General features: G+C 48.5%; 1 protein-coding gene across 1 annotated transcript in view; it reads left to right on the top strand.

Annotated features, from left to right (window-relative positions):
* The window catches only part of LARGE1 (LARGE xylosyl- and glucuronyltransferase 1), a 587,913-nt gene that overhangs the window by 523,982 nt on the left and 49,981 nt on the right, over positions 1-13,950 (top strand). The gene's annotated exons all lie outside the window — the stretch shown is intronic.

Genomic DNA, 13,950 nt, shown 5'->3' with positions numbered 1-13,950 from the left:
AAAGGTCCTGAGGTAGGGCAGGTTTGATGTGAGGAACTGAAGGATGGCCTGTGTGCCCGGGACTGCTGGGGAAGGAGGAGAACAGGAGATGCAGAGCAGCAGGTAGCCAGGAGGCAGGCTGGAAGGAGGCTGGAAGTGGGTTAAAGAGTCAGAATTTTGTTTTGTTACTATTCTTTTTCGTATTCTTATCTTGGATGTCAGGAGAATTCCTTTAGGCTCCGATGGCAGGGGAGGGCGCGTGTGGAAGCTCTTGCGGGCTTACACTCACCTGGCCCTGTATCAGGATGACTGGTCACACGGCCACCCCTGCTCTCTGTCACTTGGCCCCCAGGTCACAGTGGCGCTGCCTCTAGCTCCAGCCCTTCTCCGTGTCACCCTCCATACCTTCCTCAGCGTCTACCCTTCTTTACCACTGGCAAGAGAGGAAGGAAAACCATTAAGCACTTGACCTCTGTCTCAGATTCTGGGAAGCCCTTAGACGTCTCGACAGACACTGTGTTCTGGGTTTTCCTTCCGTTCTCTTGACTCACATCAGTATTTGTTGTCATCATCAATATTTGAGTGCCCATTCTGCACTCTTTCCCCAAACATTAAATATAGACTCTTCTCCTGCTCCTTTTTTTTTTTTCCTCCACGGAAGAGGCTCAAATAAAAAGCCTTGCAGATTGACACCATCAGTTAATCTCCGTATGGGTGATTCCCGTGGTGCACTGCTCAATGCCTTAAAAGGGGAACTCCCTTTAAAAATGACTCACCGGCTCTTCCTACACCAGCTTCCCCTGGTGGGTCATCAGAGGGGAGAAGTCTTTGGTTGTCCCTCTCGGAATCTGTGACTGCATTTACTTGTTTAACACGCACGTGTGAGAGCCGGCCACCAGCCAGGCGCTATGCAGGGCACTGTGGTTGAAATCGGAGGCTGGCCCATATGCCCTATAGAAGGTGCTTGCCATGGACCAGTGTCAGGGGTGGCAAGAGAACAGTCTGCCCGGGTACAGGGAGGGCCATGAAGGAGAGAGCAGCCTTCTTTGAGGCTCACCTCAGCTGTCCCCCCAAACACTCCCCTTGATGCTGAGCCCACACCCACTACCTTTCTGCTCCTCCTACACCCCAGGCTCCCCCCACCCTCCTTGGGAAGGCCTTTGTACTTGCTTCCCAAGTCCTGGGACACCCAGACCACCCCCCAGCCTCGGGTAACCCTTAATGTCACTCTCTGTGATGTCCCATATTTTCTTTTCCTCAGCACGTACCTACTATCCACAGTTATTTGATTCATGTCATTTTTTTCGTCGTTTTTTCCCCAGATATAAGAGACTCTGCCTGTACCGTTCACCTCTGGGGTGCCCTCCCCTAGAATGGAAGCAGGCACATAACAAGCACTTAATAAATGTTTATGGACTGAACTGAACAAATAAGAGGGAAGAATGAAGGACCAGACACAAAGGAAGAGCAGATGAAGAAGTAGAGAGTTCGGAGAGAACGTGCTGGTAGTTTCTGTACTGGAGCAGAGGCATGTCAGGAGAGGGGCAGAGAATGAAGCTGACCGAAGGGCCTGGGCTGTGCTTAGGAGTTTAGACTTAATCCTGTCCATAGTGAGGAGTCACCAAAGGGCTTTAATCCTGGTCACATTTACATTTGAGAAAAATCACTCCCACGTAGAGAATAGAACCGAAGGGGTGAGACTGGAGGCAGGGAGACCACTTAGAGGCCATTGCCGCATCCCAGGCCAAAAGATGGTGATGGGGCTCTGACCAGGGGCGGCGGCCGCGGGGATGGAGAGGACAGATGGATTGTTTTGTGGGCTCTGAGAACAGGGGAGCAAGCGCAGCTGGCAGCCATAAACCGAGACGGCAGGTCCCTGTGCTCTGCTTCAGTCAGATGCCTCTGGCCGGGCAGGCCCGCAGCGGCAGGGGCTGGAGCAGGCAGAGAGTCTGTAACACCGCAGCCAGGAATCGTGTCTCCGTGGGGAGTTCTACCCCTGATCCTTTGCAACATGCTGAGTGTTATCTGCAAACAGAGCCAGCGGGAAAGGGTAAGACCTCGTATCTGGCCCAAAGCGGAAGGCTCCCAGCCTTGGGGAAGAAGTCGTTGGAACTATGACAAGCGCACAGTTAGTGATCGTCTCAAAGACTGCAAGTCAGGGACCTCTCCATTGGACTGCAGATCCCAGATGGGAAGGGGATCTGGTGGCAGGGTCTAAGTCTCAAGACGCGTTCATCCATTCAGCGGATAAGTCATTGAAATGGTCACCAGCCGCAGGGCTAGAGATCCTAGGCGGGGAGCGAGTGCAGATCGAAGCCTGACTCTCACAGTGCTTGTCTAGTGAGGGATGCAGGCAGGCACGGGGCTGTCATCCAGTGTGATAAGTGCCGGGACAGTGTGATGCTTTGAGAGCACACAAGAAGGGGAGAGCTGGTAGGTCAGGGAAGACTTCCTGCAGAAGGTGAAATTCGAAGGATGAATAAGGAGGAGTGAGAAGATACGGAGAGCGGCGGGAGCGGCACAGGCAGTGGAGACCAGAGGTGAACAGGAGCATGGCATACTCGGCTTCCAGTGAAGCCAACGTGAGCACGTGGAGGGCTGCACAAGTGCATTTTTGTATTATTATGTCTTCACGGAGGTGACGATGATGATAAGGGTGTGAGCTCTCTGGTCATCCCAGATCGCTCATTTAATGGACATAGGGCCTCAGAGAGGTCACGTGGATGCTCTGAGCCTTGGGTTCACCATCTGATAAATAACTGGGGACAGGGATGCCTTTGTCATAGTGTCTCATGGATAATGTATGTTTAATCACCAAAAATAGGACACCCAGAACACAAGGTTCATTGAGGAGGGGGTTTATCACAAACCACAGTGCCCAACCTGTCTGATCATAGTCTGTCGTTCCACGAATGGTTCTGGGATTTTAAGATTTTTTTTCTAGGAAGGCCTGGCAGAGAGATGAACCTACAGAGTCACTTAGAAATCTGTGTATGAAGCATGGAAGGGGCTGTCACATTTGCTCTGGATCAGACAATCCCAGGTAGATGTCTCCTCCAGCAGGAGACTCTGGGTGGGAGGAAGAGGCCATTTGGTTGGTCTTGGTGCCGGAAAGAGAGAGGGAGAGAGAAAAGAAAAAGGAAAAGAGGGAGGGAAGGAGCATGAATTCAGGAGGTTGGAGGATTCAACCCTTTAGGAAGCAGAAAACCCCATTTCCCAGCCTTTGTCTGGGGTGCTTCCTCCAAAACAAGATGGTTTTGTTTGGAAGAGCTTGGGCTCCAGCTGCGGCGTAGAATGACAGTAGCTGATGGGACATTGCCACTCCTGTCCCATAGTTTGTCTGGCCATCTCTCCCTGGAACCAATAAGTTAGTCTGTGTAATGCAAGAAGCATTCACTTGGCATTAGTTACTATACTTTGAGTGAAGTCGCAGTGGAAGCTAGAATTCTGTATATTAGCATCTCTCCCCTTTCCTCAGCAACCCAGCTGCTCAAGCGTAGCCCAGAAACTCTGGGACTCCACAGAACACGGCTGGATAATCGTGGATATTCTCTACCCCCTAATCCATGCAAAAATCCTTCTACAGTGTCTCTCACAGGCTTACATCTGGTTTCTGCTGGAATCTTCCCAAAGACAGGGAGCTCACCACCTCCAGCAGCTTAGTTCACTGTTAGAAAGCTCCAGATGCTAAGCCCCTCCTCCTCATGTTGAGTTGAAAATCCCCCCTTCTGGAAAGAATCCTTGAATCTGAGTCCTGTCCTTGGGTGCAGTAAAAAATAAGGACACCCTCTGTGGTCCCCAACAGCTGGGCAGATAGTGTAGCTTCCGTACAGCGTGTTATCCGGAAACATGTAACTCTCCCCAAGCACTGTATTTATAGAAGCCTGCTTTATCATCAAGAGTGCGTTGCTCCACCTCAGGGCGTGTTCCAGATAAGAGAGACTCACCTTTCTAAATGCAAAACCATTAACATATATGTTATTATAGATGTTTTCCAATTTGGATGGGAATCTTACTCAAGTACATGCCCTTCCTTAGTAACCAAAGTATACCAAACTCAATGTACAATTTTCAGTGACTAAGGTTGCACTGAGTAGGCTGAGGGGGTGGGAATTGGCCAGAGGAGGGAAGATGCTGTTTATCCTGGCAGGAAATGGCCTCAGATTGTTTGTTGCTTATCCTGCAGATGCCTTTCTGACAGCTGTCACTTTCACTTCATCAGCTTCAGAACAACCCTTTCTGGGCTCAACCCCCTGTTCATCCTTCCCGTGGCAGCCAAAAAAAGGAAAACCAGTGGGATTGAAGTCAGAAAGTCCAGTGGTAAAAGAATTATCCACTGTCATGTTAGAAGTTAAATTATGAAACATAGCAAACACCTAAAAAGTGGAAAAAAAGCAAAAAGACTGGATACCAATGAGTTTTCACATTTATATGTAATTATAAGTCAATAGCCAAGTGTCTGCAGACTTGGAGTTCCCTTATCCGATGCCCACAGCAGACATCACTCATTGATGACCCCAGTTGTCCATCTGGGCTCAGCCCCAACCCCAGTATCCTCACCAAGACAGTACTCCAGAGAACCAGTAACAATCCCCAAGCAGTAACACGGGAGATGCGGGCATCTGTGCACTAGGCCTTCATCATTCTGTTCTCTCCTGCATGAGGAGAGCTCTCTGTGCTGCTCTAAGACCTTTCTCTGCTTCTTCTAGCCTTTGACAATTGGAGATTTCCTGCAGGGAAAGCAAAAGGGAAATGCAGCCTTAATCTTCACCACAATCAAGGGAAGGAGACGTTACGAGGGACTTTTCACAGATTAAGGAAACCAAAGCTCAGAAGAGATGAGTTATGTGCTCAAAATCAAGCAACTCCTACGTGATGGGGCCGTGATTGGAAACAGGGTCGCCCTAGCTTTGAAGTCATAGACTGACCGAGGCCATGCTCCTCAAGTGGATGTAGATCCCTATTTAAAATTAACATAAGAGGAGCTACAAGTCATTCAGCGGTTCTCCTAGCTGCTTTTACTTTATATCACTGTTCTTACGAACAGTATTCTTTTACGAACCCTGTAAGGTAGTTATTATTATCTTTATTTTTGAGAGGAGAAAACGGAGGTTCAGCAATGTGAAATCAGAGGACAGGTTGGTGGGAGCTCTGGAACTGGTATCAGTCTTGCTGAGTAGTCTTTTTACAACTGCTGAAAACACTCCATGATCTAAAGTTGTAATACTTAACCCCAATCCCAGCACCCCCATCTCCCAGAGCTCGTGCCTTTATTTTTCTCCATAGCACTTATCACCCATCGATGTATTATATTCTGGACTTATTTATTTTGTTGATTCTGTCTCTCCAACTAGAATGTAAGCTCTGGGACTGCAGGGATGTCTGTCTGTTTCATTCATCAGTATATCTTTATGCCTATGAAAGACTGCCTGGTATGGGCTCGATAAATTTTGTAGAACCAATGAACATATAACAAGTCTTTGTCTTGAAGTATTTGTGGTACTCTGGAAAGAGCCCTGTACTTAAAATCAGAAAACCAGGCCCCAGGACTAGATCTATGCCTTCAAGTGTAACTCTTGCCTTTCCTGAGCCTCAGTTTTCCCACCTGTAAAATGGTCAGTAAACAAACCCAGCCCAGGCTGGTATGTGCATTGAAGGGCTTAAGGTATGCGAAGGGCTACAGGCCACAGGCGGTCTCCTTACGAGTATTGGCCAGAAAGCTCGTCCTGGATGCCTTCCCATCCAGCTGCTCTCAGCCCCCTGCCTCACCTCTGAAATGAGGGCTTCCACGTTCAACCCCCTCGTGCTACAAGGGTGATGGGCCACCTTTGGGGTCACATCCCCTGATGCTAAGCTCACTAAGAAGAAAAGACAACGGCCTCACGGTGGCTCCGTGAGACGTTAAAAATAAGACACATGTAAACAGAAGCTACCAGGGAACAGATGGCTCTGTGGAAACAGCTGTATCCCAGAGAAACCCCAGAGAAACCCCAGAATGCGTTATTGTTCTCACGTGCGAGCCGCATGTCACCAGCTCTTTAATCACACAGTGGGCAGCAGAGCCCAGGGTGGATGGCGTCCAGAGCCCTACAACAGGCTGCCCGAGGCCAGCCTCCAGTGACTTTCCATGGCGTGTTAAGTTCCAGAGCCTGAAGCGTCAGTGTTTGCCTGGGTGGCCAGGAGAGGGGATAAAGGTGGGAGTCATGGTCCAGATACTCAGAGGGTGTGTCTGGGCCACAGGAATACATCCTTCCTTCGCACACCTAGGCTCTGGTTGTCACCTATCCAAACCCGCCAGGTGCTCGACTCTCCTGTGCCTTTGTCAGTCACAGCCCCCGCCCTCTTCTCCTTTTGGCTGAATCTTCCTCCCCTAACTGGCTCCTTGTGCGGTAGGTAAGAGGACAGCTCTGGAGCGAGACTGCCTTATGTAAGATGTTAGGAACACTCCCTTTGGGATTTCAGGCCACTCAACTCTCTGTGCCTCAGTTTTCTCACCTGTAAATGGGAATCAGCTAGGACTATTCCTACCTGGTAGGCTTGATGAGGATTAAGTAAGGTAAGACAGGTCAGGAGCTTAGGTCAGTGTAGCACCTAGCACATCCCCCCGACCTTGAGTTTTGTTTTTTGTTTTGCGTTACGCGGGCCTCTCACTGTTGTGGCCTCTCGCGCTGCGGAGCACAGGCTCCGGACGCACAGGCTCAGCGGCCATGGCTCACGGGCGCAGCCGCTCCACGGCATGTGGGATCTTCCCAGACCGGGGCACGAACCCGTGTCGCCTGCATCGGCAGGCAGACTCTCAACCACTGCGCCACCAGGGAAGCCCCAACCTTGCGTTTTGTTTGCATTATGAATACACAGTTTTACAATTGCTGACTTCTTTGTTTCCCCACCCAGACTGTATAAACAATTTAAGTGCAGAAATGGGTTCATTCCCCATTCCTAGCACAGGGCTTGGCATAGAATGAGGGACTGTTAATTGTGTGCAATGTACACATTAACACTGATAGCTGGGAGGGAGCAGACCATGCCTTTTTCTTATTTTCTCAGAGCCTCAGTCAGTGCTCAGCAGACTCTCTCTGAACCGTCACTGAATGGTCCTAAGGTCCATGCTTCTCCCCTCCCACGAAAGAATGAAAGTGGCCCATGGTTTGGTTTCCTTGGAAAACAGTCGTTTGGGTTCCTGGAATTTTGTTGGTTAATATGCACAGCAGGCAACCAGCGAGCTAGTAATTTTTCTCTTCCTGTCCACGTGGTTTAATAAAACTTAACCACTTCATGGAAACCCCAAGGAAGAGCCCTGAGTTAGGTTCCAGGAGACGTGACTTAGAGCCCCAGCTTTTCCGTGCACATCCCTGGCGCTCCAGTTTCCTCATCCATCAACTGGGGGCAAATGGGCGGCCCTGCCAGTCTCATGTAGACACTGGGAGGAACGGATGAGGAAATGGATATCCAGGCCACTGAAAGTGAAAGCTGAAAGTGTAAAGCAACACTCCTGAGTGTTATCTTATCCATCAGACGTTTCTGCCTGTTGTCCTAAAGCATCCAAAGGACAGGTGTCAAAGGAAGAAAGGGTGGCCTCAGAGACTCCTGACTTGGTCCGTTGTGCTGTCTTCATCACTTAGTGGCTGGAAGAGGTCAAGTAGGTGTGTTAGTTAAGGTAACACAAGCAGCCATAAAATGGACTCGGCAGACTGGAAGTTTATGACGCGCACGAAGTTCAAGCAGGTGTTCCTGATTGGCAGGCAGCTCTTCTCCAGGTTCGGGGCCCAGACTCCTTCCATCTTGTGCCTCTGCCCTCCACAGAGCATCCTCTACTGGGGGCTCTCGCTCTGGCTGCCACAGAGAAGACTGTGCGTGAGGCAGTCTTAAAAGTGGTACCTGTAGTGGCCAGAATCTGCCCACATTCCACTGACGCGGACTTGGCTACATGGCTCCCCTGCACTGCAGGAAGGTTGGAAACTCAGCCCGAGAGCAGAAGATCTCTGCCACCGAGGGAAGCACGTGATTCAGTCCTCTGCAGTCACAGAACCGTCTGGCATTAGACTAGAAAGATCCCCAGAGACTGCTGAACACGGCATCCTAGGGACTTGATTATGTACAAGAACTTGGAGGAGAGACACCTGGATGTGAATCTCGGCTACTCTGTTCATTCATTGTGTGACCTTGAACAAGTGGCTAAGGCTTTCTTTATAGACCTGGACTGCTGGTGGTCTCTAAGCCACGGTGACCATGGGTGTTAATGAGAAAGTGCCCACAGGGCTCTCAGCCCTTACCTGGCCTAGTGAGGACGTGATCCTTGAAGCAAGAACTCTTTGTCTTGCTGTTGGGAGAAATGACTTGCTCAAGGTCACGTGGAAAATGAGGGCCAGAGGAATCAGGCCTCAGTGTCCACTTATCCCTATAATCTCTCCATGTCGTTTTTCCTGACTTCGAGCAGAGAAGTCCATCAGGCCAGAGCCCAGGGACACACTTCCCACCCATCTGAGTCCTCAGGCAGGACCAGCCATCATCTCTGGCAGCTCAGAGGTCAATCTAGGCCACTGCCCTTCAGGATGGGAAGAAATAAATGCAAACTGCTTAAAGGTCGTTTGCCCTTAAGTCCAGGTCTCCCTGTGCCTCAGCTGGCTGCCCAAGGAAGCAACTGAGCAAATGCATTTTATCTCAGGAGGAATCTGTCTTTTGTTTCTGTGACTTGCTTGTCAGGGGCCCCTGCTCCCCACGTGGCTGGAGTGGGCAGTGGCGGTAGCATTCAGACCCTGTTAACCCAAGTCACCCCAGCCCTGCCTTCCAGCTCAGCATCTCCCTGGAGAGATTACCTGGGTGAAAAAGAGGCAGGTTTCAAGCTGCTCTAGTCTCCTCCTTGGGATAACATCAGCCATGCAGTCAGCCATGATGAGCAGTCCTAGATTAGAATTTGAAAAGGTACATAATGCGATCATAATAACATCGCTGAGGTGTGTGTAGAACTCTACAGTTTACAAAGCACTTGTACATGCATTAGCTCATTTGAGAAAATTGCAGGGAATTACTTAAGTACAGAAAAGTATAAAGAAGCCAATAAAATTCATCTGTGAATCCACCACTCAGAGAAAAGCTTTGTTAACATTGTAACGTGTTCCCTTTGGTCTGTTTCTGGTTGGTTCGTCTTTTTGCTGTATTGGAATCTTACCGCATGTGCATTGTAACGTGTTCCCTTTGGTCTGTTTCTGTGTGGGGTGGGTTGGTTCGTCTTTTTGCTGTATTGGAGTCTTACCGCATGTGCATTTTTATGGCCTGCTTTGCTCACACAGCGTTGTGTCTTCCACCAGCTCATTTGATCCTCACATCCATCCGCCAGGAGAGAAGTGATTGTGTTGTGAGATGTCCCTGGTGTGAGGTCCAAAGACTGGATTCACAGTCCAGACTGCTGCTCTCTAGCTGTAACTGGAAGATTATGGACACCTTCTGAGCCTCAGTTTCCTCTCTCGTAAAACGGAGCTCTGTGCTGAAGGATTAAATTAGTAAAGCAATGCACCTGCTTTAGCACTACACCTGGCGCGCAGTAGGTGCTCGGTCCATATTAGAGCAGAGGTGCAGAGCACCAGGTTGATAATCAATATAATATTAAAGCTCAAGGAAGACATCTATTTGGTCCAGAGTCCAATAGACTCTGACGTTTTATGTCTGACCTCATACCTGCTGTGCTTTCCACAGTACCCAGTGTGGTTGGTAAATGGCAATGTTACCTAGGTCCTATCCGTTGAGCACTGTGATGGCCACAGGTGACCTGGGGATATAGCTGCCATTGAACCACGTTGGTACCATGAAGTTCATAGATGGAGGCGCCTTATCCCCCGGGACTGCTGGTAGACCCTGCCAGCTAGGGCAGCCATACTTTGGTAGCTCTAGGAGCATTTTCATTGGTCACTGTTCCCTTTCTTAACATGCTGTGGCTCTGAATGTATCCAACAGAGTCTTGCTGGGCACTCAAGATGCACTAGGTGTTCTGGGTTCAGGGGATTCAGAGATGGATGGGATACAGTTCCTGCCTTTAGGAGCCCACGCTATGGGCGCTTTCCAGAAAATGGCTCTTGGAGCTATTTACCTTGGATTGTCATTTTCCCCAACTCAAGGGTACTGCCAGTGTAAGGCTAAGGGGGAAGAGAGAACCCCGTAACACATGCATTTCTCGTGTTCTGGTCACTAATTTCCTTTCTCATGTGATGAGGATAAACTTTTTCGAAACTTCATCAAAGAAAGACCCTTTGCTCCACACGCAGGTGTCTGGCCGTGCTCACACACGGCCATGCATACACATCCTCACAGGCTCCCTCTCTCTCTTCACTGGACTGGAAGCCATGCACTCTTATCAGCATATTAAAAATACAACACAAAACAAATACCCACGAAACAGCCCTGCTTTTGCAAAGAACTTGACAGACATTTATTCTCTAAGGGGCAGTAATTACTTGTTTTCTTCAGCAGGTGGGTGAGAAAGGGAAGGTGGGTGTCGGTTGGTTCCGTTTCCTCCTGGCAGACAACACTGCAACTTCCAGGCATATTTGAGTTCAAGGAGAAAGACACTGGGACTCTCTCTGACACTCATGAAACAGAAGGTGACCGAGCCTTATCCAGCCCCTGTTCCCCTGCCCTCCAGACCCTTGCCATGCCGTCTCCTTCAGGTGACGTTTCAGCACACGTCCACCTAGGTGTCTCCGGGAGCCCAGGAATCTCCCTTTCCTAATTGTGATCACAACCACGATAATAGATGACATTGTTGAGTCACTCCAAACACTGCGCTCTTCATATGCCGCATCTCCTGGAATCCTCCTGCCATCCCCTGAGGTAGCTACTGTTATTATCTCCATTTTACAGGTGAGGAAATTGAGGCTCAGAAGGGTTAAATGATTCACCCACTCTCCCAAGATTTCACGGACAGGACTGGGATCGAAGCAGTAACCTCAGGCCCTGTCCTGTGTCTGTTTCTTGACCTGAGGCTAAACAAGCATCTTTTCTGGAGAGGCAGCTTGGTGGTCCAGGGACAGAGACCCAAGTTCGACCTCCCTGGGTGATCTCAAGATCTCCAAACAGTTTCCTCCACTGTCAAGTGAGGGTTTGACACATGCCTTACTGGATGGCTCTAAGGACAAGAAGTCAAGCACACCTAGCACCTTGCACGGAGCCCAACACATGCTTGTTTGCTGGACACAACCTTTTCAGCTGTCACAGAACCTCAAACTGCAAATATAGGAGCCAATGATGGGCGTAAGAATGACAAGCTTCTATGCATAACGTTAGAGAATACAAAAGGGAAATGACACGGACAGACCTTAACTTCAGTGACCGCAGCCTTCTTGTGTGTGGCAGGTATTTCTCATGCACACAGCACACGCGTATTGAGCACCTGTCCTGCAGTGGGCACGGTGCTGGGGACAATGGTGAAGTGTCACAGTCTCGCCAGGGAAGTTGCTCTTAAACAGTTTCAGTTCAAACTAGCAAGTGCTTTGGTGGAATTACGGGTTCAGTGCTCTTAGAGCACGGAGAAGAAATGGAGTAGCCCTACCTGGCAGGGCCCATAAAGGTTTCACAGAGAAGGTACCATTTAAGCTGAATCTTGAAGGTCAATAGAAAGTCCACAGGTGGGGAAGAGTGGGTGAGGTGAGGGAGGGTGTGGCAGAGAGGGAAGATGGGGCAAGTCACAGAGGCGTGGGAGGGAATGCAGGTTTGGGGAGCAGAGGGAAGACCGTTGGTGTAAGGCAGAGTATGTGGGGATTGATGGGTCAGAGAGAGAGTATACGATTGTCAGTGAGGATCTGGGTTTAGCCCTGCAGGCCAGAAGGCGTCACCTGGCTCCTAGGATCTTAGGTGGAATGAGAGTTCCAGCTCCTAGCCTTATATCAAGTAGTTATCCTGCTGGCATAGAGGGAATCTTCAAATAGGCAAGGACATCAAACTGGACTTGAAAAGCTGAAGGGTATCCCTGATCGCATCCTTCTTAAAGGTTAAAAATGTCAAAGATAAAAAAAAAAAAAAAAAATGTCAAAGATAGCTGAAAACGTCTCATAGATCACTTGGATCACAACCAGTTCCCCGAGTGGCCTTTGGGAACATATGGGTGCATTTGGAGTTGTACACAGCCGTCTGGAGAATCCTGCGAACATTTATTGGGCTGGGGCCCTGGAAACCAACCGCCCTGTGGGACAGACTCACCCAGTGAAAAGGTACCCCACACAAAATGCCAATGACACTGCCTGTTATCTAGTGGTCCAAACCCCTAAAACCTCAGTGGTGTGCCGTGAGAAGTGTTTATGGATGCAGCTCTACTGACCTCGGCCAGGCTTGCTCACGTGATAGGCAGCTGGGGAGACTCCACTCTGCTCCAGCTGTCTCTCTTCCCCCAGCAGGCTAGCCAGGCATTTTCCCAAGAAGCATGCACTTCCTCTCGAGCCCTAGCCTCAGGATTGGGGCTTTCGCCTCCATTCTGTCTGCCAAAGCAAGTCACAGGTCTGGCCCAGATTCAAGGATTAGAGACATCGGCTTTGCCTCTGTAGTGGGCAGCACCAAAGGTCACATGACAAAGGGGAAGGATATGGGGGAGGGGGCAGTGAAGAAACTGGAGCATTTAATGCAGTCAGCTGTCAGCACACATCTTGAGAAATAATATCAGAGCTTAACCTGTCAAGGCAGTGGTCTTTTTTTTTAATAAATTTATTAAAAAAAAACAAAATATTAAACAAAAAAGAAAAAAGTTTTTTTTCAGAAATACAGACAGAAAAATTATAAGATCAGCATGGTCTTAATATAAAGCAAACAAAAATTTACCATGATTTTGAACTACTGGTAGAGAATAAAGAAGGAAAATCCATTTGACCTTAACAGTAAAATCATTGGAACTGGAGACAAAAGAATAATCAGAGCACATCACCTAGTTCAAAGCAGTGGTCTTAACTGATAGGTCATAAAGGAGTGAGTGAATATATTTTCTTGTTGGTTTAGAGATTTTATATATCTTCTTTTTGGAAAAATGTTCTGTTGCATTCAGCTCTTAATAACTCTAGTCATGTAAAGTTTAATCTATATTCAACTATATGTCATCATGGGATGGACAAGGTTCATGTAACAGAAGAAATATTGGAAGCAACCATGTGACCTTTGGCAAATTATTATTTTCTTTAAATACGTTTTATTGAAATACAGTTTGCATATGATAAATCCACCCGTTCTGAGTGTACATGTATTTTCACAAACGTGTACACCCAGATAACCATCACTCTGAGCATGACGTAAGACATTGCCATCACCCGAAAAAGTCCTCTCCTGCCTATTCCCAGCCCATTCATTCTGCTACCGCACGTCCACTGATTGAATTTCCGTAACTGTCGAAGTTCTTTTACTTGTTCGTTGCAATTTTTCACCTATAAGGCAGCACAGTCAGTCCCACCTGCCTGGGGGGGATACTGTGTATCGGCAGATCTGGAAACCTGTATATCTGCACCTGCTTATGTGAAGTGCTAAGTTCCTAGTTCCCTGTTAGCAGGACAGCTCACTCTTTCGCTAGTTGGGTAGGAAGGAGAATAGGAGAGGTAAGTAAAGAACTCCTACAAGCAGATTAATAAAGTAAAAGATGTCAGAGGCTTCGAAGAGAGGGAGAAGAAGAGTGGGTACTGAGACTGATTAAACTTGGATGAAATGAAAAGAAAAGATGTTTTGTTTCATTTACGGGTTTGCGTTTTCTTTCCAATACCTGGTACAGAGGTTGAAATCTGTAGCTCTGGAGAGAGAAAAGCACCAGGTCACACAAAGGTACTGCTCCATTTGGTTCCCGTTACTCTGTTCATAGATGACAGTTCCCCCCTGTTATTTGAAATTGTTGTGCTGGGTCATGAAGGAAAACGTTTTTTGTTTTGTATAAGGACTTTGTGGTTGCTTATGCATTTGTCAGTGCCGCCACCGTCACTGTTGGCTCAGAGCATCTCATTCCTCAGAGGGTGA

The sequence above is a fragment of the Aethalodelphis obliquidens genome, unplaced genomic scaffold, assembly GCF_003676395.1.
Source record: "Aethalodelphis obliquidens isolate GAN/ISIS:26980383/991018 unplaced genomic scaffold, ASM367639v1 scaffold8, whole genome shotgun sequence".
Classification (NCBI taxonomy): domain Eukaryota; kingdom Metazoa; phylum Chordata; class Mammalia; order Artiodactyla; family Delphinidae; genus Aethalodelphis; species Aethalodelphis obliquidens.
The sequence above is the reverse complement of the archived record's forward strand: the minus strand, read 5'-3'. Positions and strand labels throughout refer to the sequence as shown.